An 8506-nucleotide genomic window follows, 5' to 3' on the forward strand; every position below is an offset into this window, starting at 1 on the left:
GTTTTTATTTTATTAAAATCAGTGGGGGCTTTTTGGTTACTGATGCTTTGAGGGTTCTATAATGTCCCAGCAACTAAAGGCATTCCTTAAAAGAAACACTTTTCCTGATTTGGGCCACATTGGATCATGGTACTTGGAGTTTCAGGAAGATTGCACTCCATTTGCTGGCATCAGGGAGCCTATTACAATCAGGGAGACTCCCTGAACTTCCCGGAGACTTGGGATGTCTGCAGTAGCTACCTCACCCTCTAACCCTCTTTCCCTCACAGACAACCCCCTCCTCACCCTTCACAGAAAGCTTGTCCTCACCATCTAACCCTCCTCTCCTTCACAAAGCCCCCTTTTCACCCTCTAAACCCCCTCTCCCTCACACACAGCCCCCTCCTCAACCATTAACCCCCCCCCCTACCTCACACACAACCCCCTTCTCACCCTCTAACCCACTCAAGCTCACACACAGTCCCCTCCTCACCCCCTCAGCCTCACACACAGCCCCCTCCTCATCCATTAACCCCCCTCCCTTACACAGCCCCCTCCTTACCCTCTAACCCACTCACCCTCCTCACCCCCCCCCTCTTACACACAGCCCCCTCCACTTCCATAAACCACCTCCCTCACACAACTGAATCTTCACCCCCCTTCTAGCCCTCACCCTCTAACCCCCCCTCCCTTACACACATCCCCCTCCTCAACCTCTAATCGCCCTATTCCTTACACACAGTCTCCACCTCATCCTCTAACTCATCTCACACAAAGCCCCTCTGCCCCCTCCTAGTCCTCACCCTCTAACAACCCCCTCTAACTCACAAACAGCCACCTCCTCATCCTATAACCCCTTTTCCTCACAAAAAAGCACGCTCCTCACCCTCACAGCCCCCTCTACCTCACACACAGCCCCCTCCTCACTATCTAACCCTCCTCTATTTTACAAAGCCCCCTCATCACCCACACAGCCCTCTCTCCCTCACACACAGCCCCCTCACCATCATCAAACTCTCCACGTCTCTTTTACAAAGCACCACCCTAACCCTCTAAGCCCCCTCTCCCTCACACACAGCCCCCTACTCACACAACAAGCGGATTCCGTAAGCTGTCACACGCAGTCCTCTCCTCACCCTCAGACAATAAGCTGCTGCCGTTACCTGTTACGCCGCTTCCTGTGTCACAAACAGCCGCTACTCACATAAAGTATCACTATACACATCTGTAACGGCTAGATTCCAAAACGCTAAAGGACCTAAATATGTCACATGGTACAGGCAAGGGGAGGGAGTGGGTGGAGATATTACTTCGGCTTTGTTCCTGCTTGCCTGAATGCCTGTTGTGTAACTGTGTCATGTGTGTAATTCACTGTGTGTAGCTCTGTAGTGGTTTATGTCTGTGTATAAGATGCTGTGTGTTTGTACTGATGGCACCTCTCTGCAGTGTTATATGTCTGTGTATAAGGTGCTCTGTGTTTGTACTGATGGTACCTCTCTGCAGTGTGATATGACTGTGTATAAGGCGCTGGGGAGAGGTAATGTGAGTGTGATAGATGGTACCTCACTACAGTGTTATATGACTGTGTATAAGGTGCTGGGGAGAGGTGATGTGAGTTTGAGATATAGATGGTACCTCTCCACAGTGTTATATGTGTATAAGGTGCTGTGTGTTTGCACTGATGGCATCTCTCTACAGTGTTATATGTCTGTGTATAAGGTGCTGGGGAGAGGTGATGTGAGTGTGAGATAGATGGTACCTCTCTACAGTGTTATATGTCTGTGTATAAGGTACTGGGGAGAGGTAATGTGAGTGTGAGATAGATGGTACCTCTCTACAGTGTTATATGTCTGTGTATAAGGTGCTGGGGAGAGGTGATGTGAGTGTGAGATAGATGGTACCTCTCTACAGTGTTATATGCCTGTTTATAATGTGCTGTGTGTGAGATATAAGATTGTACCTCTGTATAGTGTTATTTGCCTGTGTATAAGGTGCTGGGGAGAGGTGATGTGAGTATGATATAGATGGTACCTCTCTACAGTGTTATATGTCTGTGTATAAGGTGCTGTGTGTTTGTACTGATGGTACCTCTCTGCAGTGTTATATGACTGTGTATAAGGTGCTGGGGAGAGGTGATGTGAGTCTGAGATAGATGGTACCTCTCTAAAGTGTTATATGTCTGTGTATAAGGTGTTGTATGTTTTTACTGATGTACCTCTCTACAGTGTTATATGTCTGTGTATAAGGTGCTGTGTGTTTTTACTGATGTACCTCTCTACAGTGTTATATGTCTGTGTATAAGGTGCTGTGTGTTTGTACTGATGGTACCTCTCTACAGTGTTATATGACTGTGTATAAGGTGCTGGGGAGAGGTGATGTGAGTGAGAGATAGATGGTACCTCTCTAAAGTGTTATATGTCTGTGTATAAGGTGCTGGGGAGAGGTAATGTGAGTGTGATAGATGGTACCTCTCTACAGTGTTATATGACTGTGTATAAGGTGCTGGGGAGAGGTGATGTGAGTTTGAGATAGATAGATGGTACCTCTCCACAGTGTTATATGTGTATAAGGTGCTGTGTGTTTGTACTGATGGCATCTCTCTACAGTGTTATATGTCTGTGTATAAGGTGCTGGGGAGAGGTGATGTAAGTGTGAGATAGATGATACCTCTCTACAGTGTTATATGCCTGTTTATAATGTGCTGTGTGTGAGATATAAGATTGTACCTCTGTATAGTGTTATTTGTCTGTGTATAAGGTGCTGGGGAGAGGTGATGTGAGTCTGAGATAGATGGTACCTCTCTAAAGTGTTATATGTCTGTGTATAAGGTGCTGTATGTTTTTACTGATGTACCTCTCTACAGTGTTATATGTCTGTGTATAAGGTGCTGTGTGTTTGTACTGATGGCACCTCTCTACAGTGTTATATGTCTGTGTATAAGGTGCTGTGTGTTTGTACTGATAGTACCTCTCTACAGTGTTATATGTCTGTGTATAAGGTGCTGTGTGTTTGTACTGATGGTACCTCTCTACAGTGTTATATGACTGTGTATAAGGTGCTGGGGAGAGGTGATGTGAGTGAGAGATAGATGGTACCTCTCTAAAGTGTTATATGTCTGTGTATAAGGTGCTGGGGAGAGGTGATGTGAGTGTGAGATAGATGGTACCTCTCTACAGTGTTATATGTCTGTGTATAAGGTGCTGTGTGTTTGTACTGATGTACCTCTCTACAGTGTTATATGTCTGTGTATAAGGTGCTGTGTGTTTGTACTGATGGTACCTCTATACAGTGTTATATGCCTGTTTATAAGGTGCTGTGTGTGTGAGAGATATAAGATTGTACCTCTGTATAGTGTTATTTGTCTGTGTATAAGGTGCTGGGGAGAGGTGATGTGAGTATGATATAGATGGTACCTCTCTACAGTGTTATATGATTGTGTATAAGGTGCTGGGGAGAGGTGATGTGAGTGTGAGATAGATGGTACCTCTCTACAGTGTTATATGTGTATAAGGTGCTGTGTGTTTGTACTGATGGCACCTCTCTACAGTGTTATATGTCTGTGTATAAGGTGTTGGGGAGAGGTGATGTGAGTGTGAGATAGATGGTACCTCTCTACAGTGTTATGTCTGTGTATAAGGTGCTGGGGAGAGGTGCTGTGAGTGTGAGATAGATGGTACCTCTCTACAGTGTTATATGCCTGTGTATAAGGTTCTGGGGAGAGGTGCTGTGAGTGTGAGATAGATGGCACCTCTCTACAGTGTTATATGCCTGTTTATAAGGTAATGTGTGTGTGTGTGAGAGATTGTACCTCTGTATAGTGTTATATGTCTGTGTTTAAGGTGCTGGGGAGAGGTAATGTGTGAGACAGATGGTACCTCTAGTGTTATATGTCTGTGTATAAGGTGCTGTGTGTTTGTACTGATGGTACCTCTCTACAGTGTTATATGTCTGTGTTTAAGGTGCTGGGGAGAGGTGATGTGAATGTGAGATAGATGGTACCTCTTTATAGTGTTATATGTCTGTGTATAAGGTGTGGGGAGAGTTGGTGTGAGATAGATGGAACCTCTCTATAGTGTTATATGCCTGTTTATAAGGTGATGTGTGTGTGAGAGAGAGATTATACCTCTGTATAGTGTTATATATCTGTGTATAAGGTTCTGGGAAGGGATGGTGTGTGTGATAGATGTTACCATTCTGTAGTATTAATATGTATTTGTATAAGGGGTTTTGTGTTTGTACTGATGGTACCTCTCTACAGTGTTATAGGTCTGTGTATAAGGTGCTGGGGAGAGGGGATGTGAGTGTGAGATAGATAGTACCTCTCTATAGTGTAATATACCTGTTTATAAGGTGCTGTGTGTGTGAGAGAGATTGTACAATTGTATAGTGTTATATGTCTGTGTATAAGGTGCTGTGTGTTTGTACTGATGTACCTCTCTATTGTGTTATATGTCTGTGTATAAGGTGCTGGGGGAGGTGATGTGAGTATGAGATAACCCACCTGAAATTAGACACTTTCGTTATTCATTATTCAAAACCTTATGGGGATTTCCATGTTAAATAAAAACAAAGAAAAAATATGAAAAATAAGCTTTGAGTCACTTAATGACTACTACCCAACCATACCCCTGACCAAGCATAACAAAATAATATCAAAGTTACGAATCTAACTTGGGGATAGGACCCCTCAGGAGCCCCCTGAATGCACTGCCACTATACACTCTCATAGGTGATAATGCAAATACAAACATCATATTAACATCTGCCCTATAAAAACTAGGCTTTGTGTCACTTAGTGACTATTATCCAAGTAACCCCCAGAGAGAGCAGAATCCAATGACATCAAAGTTAGGACCCTAACTTTGGGATAGGACCCTCCAAGAGCCCCCTAAATGCACTTTCCCTATCCACTCTCATACTTGATACATACATCATTTAAGCACCTGCCCTACAAAAACTAGGCTTTGTGTCACTTAGTGAATACTACACAAGTATACCCCAGACTGAGCAGAATCCAATGACACCAAAGTAAAGACCCTAACTTGGGGATAGGACCCCTCAAGAGCCCCCTGAATGCCCTGCCCCTATCCACTCTCATAGGTGATAATGACAAACGCATACATCATATAAACATCTGCCTTAAAAAAACTAGGCTTTGTGTCACTTAGTGACTACTACACAAGTGTACCCCATACTGAGCATACTCAAATGACACCAAAGATAAGACCCTAACTTGGGGATAGGACTGCTCAAGAGCCCCCTGGATCCACTGTCCCTCTCCACTCTCATTGGTAATAATGCAAATACATGCATCATATAAACATCTGCTCTATAAAAACTAGACTTTGTGTCACCTAATGACTATTATCCAAGTAAACCCAAGAGAGAGCAGAATCTAATGACATCAAACTTAGGACCATAACTTGGGGATAGAACCCCTCAATGGCCCCCTGAATGCCCTGCCCCTATCCACTCTCATAGATGATAATGACAAACGCATACATCATATAAACATCTGCCTTACAAAAACTAGGCTTTGTGTCACTTAGTGACTACTACACAAGTGTACCCCATACTGAGCATACTCAAATGACACCAAAGATAAGACCCTAACTTGGGGATAGGACTGCTCAAGAGCCCCCTGGATCCACTGTCCCTCTCCACTCTCATTGGTAATAATGCAAATACATACATCATATAAACATCTGCTCTATAAAAACTAGACTTTGTGTCACCTAATGACTATTATCCAAGTAAACCCAAGAGAGAGCAGAATCTAATGACATCAAACTTAGGACCATAACTTGGGGATAGAACCCCTCAATGGCCCCCTGAATGCACTGCCCCTATCCACTCTCATAGGTGATAATGCAAATACATACATCATATACACATCTGTCCTATAAAAACTAGGCTTTGGGGCATATGTATCAAGCTCCGAATGGAGCTTGATTCCCCGTGTTTCTGGCGAGTCATCAGACTTGCCAGAAACAGCAGTTATGAAGCAGCGGTCACAAAGACCGCTGCTCCATAACCTGTCCACCTGCTCTGAGCAGGCGGACAGACATCGCCAGAAATCAACCCGATCGAGTACGATCGGGTTGATTGACACCCCCCTGCTGGCGGCCCATTGGCCACGAGTCTGCAGGGGGTGGGGTTGCACCAGCAGCTCTTGTGAGCTGCTGGTGCAATGCTGAATACGGCAAGCGTATTGCTCGCCGTATTCAGCAAGGTCTGGCGGACCTGATCCGCAGTGTCGGATCAGGTCCGCCAGACCTTGATAACTATGGGCCTTTGTGTTAGTGACTATTATTCAAGTAACCCCCAGAGAGAGCAGAATTCAATTACATCAAAGTTAGGACCCTAACTTTGGGATAGGACCCTGCAAGAGTCCCCTAAATGCACTGTCCCTATCCACTCTCATATGTGATGCATGCATCATATAAGCACCTGCCCTACAAAAACTAAGCTGTGTGTCACTTAGTGACTACTACACAAATATACCCAGACCGAGCAGAATCCAATGACACCAAAGTTAAGACCTTAACTTGGGGCTAGGACCCCTCAAAAGACCCCAAAATACACTGCCCATGTCCCCTCTTATAGGTAATAATGCAAATATATACAATGTATAAACACCTACCATATAAAAACTAGGCTTTGTGTCACTTAATGACTACTACCCAAATGTACCCCAGACTGAGCACAATCAAATGACACAAGTTAAGATCCTAACTTGGGGACAGGACCCCTCAAAAGCCCCCTAAATGCACTGCCCCTATCCACTTTCATAGGTGATAATATCAATCACATACATTGAATAAACTAAGTTTTGTGTCACTTAGTGACTACTACCCAAATATACCCCAGATTGAGCATAATCAAATGACACCAAAGTTAAGACCCTAAACTGGGGATAGGACCCTCAAGAGCCCCCTGAATGCACTGCCCATATTCACTCTTATAGGTGATACATACATCATATAAAGAGCTGCCCTATAAAAACTAGGCTTTGTGTCACTTAATGACTACTACCCACGTATACACCAGACTGAGCAGAATCAAATTACACCAAAGTTAAGACTCTAACTTGGGTATAGGACCCCTCAAAAGCACCCTGAATGCACTGCTCCTATCCACTCTAATAGGTGAAAAGGCAAATACATTCTGTACCTCATATAAACATCTGCCCTATCAAAACTAGGCTGTCTGTCACTTAGTGATTACTATCCAATAAAATCCCAGACAGAGCATAATCCAATGACATCAAACTTAGGACCCTAACTTGAGGATAGGACCCTTCAAGAGCCCCCTGAATGCACTGCCCCTTTCCACTCTTATGTGATAATGGCAAACACATCTGACCTATAAAACTAGGCTTTGTGTTACTTAGTAACTACTACCCAAGTATACCCCAGATTGAGCAGAATGAAATGACACCAAAGTTAGGATAGGACCCCTCAAGAACCCTCTGAATGCACTGCCATTAACCACTCTAGGGGAATTTCGATGGGTCCTATCCCCAAATTAGGGTCTTAACTTTGTTGTCATCGGATTCTACTCAGTCTGGGGTATACTTAGGAAGTAGTCATTAAGTTACACAAAGTCTAGTTTTTATAAGGCAGATGTTTATATGATGTACGTAGTTGGATTATCACCTATGATAATGGATAGGGGCTGTGCATTTAGGGTGCTCTTGACGGCTCCTATCCCCAAGTTAGGGTCTTAAATTTAGTGTCATTCGATTCTACTCAGTCTGGGCAATACTTGGGTAGCAGTCACTGAGTGACACACAGCCTAGTTTTTATAGGTCATATGTTTATATGATGTATGTGTTCGCCATTTTCACCTATGGGAATCAAAAGGGGCAGTGTATTTAGGGGGCTCTTGCGGGGTCCTATCCCCAATTTAGGGTCCTAAGTTTGATATAATTGGATTCTGTTCAGTCTGGGGTTTACTTGAATTCTAGTCACTAAGTGACACAAAGAACAGTTTTTATAGGACAGATGTTTATATTATGTATGTATTTGCGTTATCACCTATGAGAGTGGATAGGGGCAGTGCATTCAGGGTACTCTTAAATGGTCCTATCCCCAAGTTAGGGTCTTAACTTTGGTGTCATTTGATTATGTTCAGTATGGGGTATACTTGTGTAGTAGTCACTAAGTGACACAAAGGCTAGTTTTTGTAGAGCATGTGCTTATATGATGTATGCATCACCTATGAGAGTGGATGGGGTAGGGCATTCATGGGGCTCTTTAGGGGTCCTTTCCTCAAGTTAGGGTCCTAAGTATTATGTCATTGGATTCTGTTCTCTCTGGGGTTTACTTGGATAGTAGTCATTAAGTGACACAAAGCCTAGTTTTTATAGTGCAGATGTTTATATGATGTGTGCATTTGCATTATCACCTATGAGAGTGGACAGGGGTAGTGCCTTCAGGAGGCTTTTGAGGGGTCCTATCCCTAAGTTAGGGTCTTAACTTTGGTGTCTTGATTTTGCTCAGTCTGGAATATATTTGCGTAGTAG

General features: G+C 43.7%; 1 protein-coding gene across 1 annotated transcript in view; it reads right to left on the reverse strand.

Moving 5' to 3' along the window:
• The window catches only part of LOC128657274 (gastrula zinc finger protein XlCGF26.1-like), a 422529-nt gene extending 421340 nt beyond the window's left edge, over positions 1-1189 (reverse strand). The window contains exon 1 of the mRNA XM_053711555.1: positions 1070-1189. The gene's annotated coding sequence lies outside the window, so the exon portion shown is untranslated. The remainder of the gene's footprint in view (positions 1-1069) is intronic.
• Positions 1190-8506: the final 7317 nt, after the last annotated feature.

The sequence above is a fragment of the Bombina bombina genome, chromosome 4, assembly GCF_027579735.1.
Source record: "Bombina bombina isolate aBomBom1 chromosome 4, aBomBom1.pri, whole genome shotgun sequence".
NCBI classification, from domain to species: domain Eukaryota; kingdom Metazoa; phylum Chordata; class Amphibia; order Anura; family Bombinatoridae; genus Bombina; species Bombina bombina.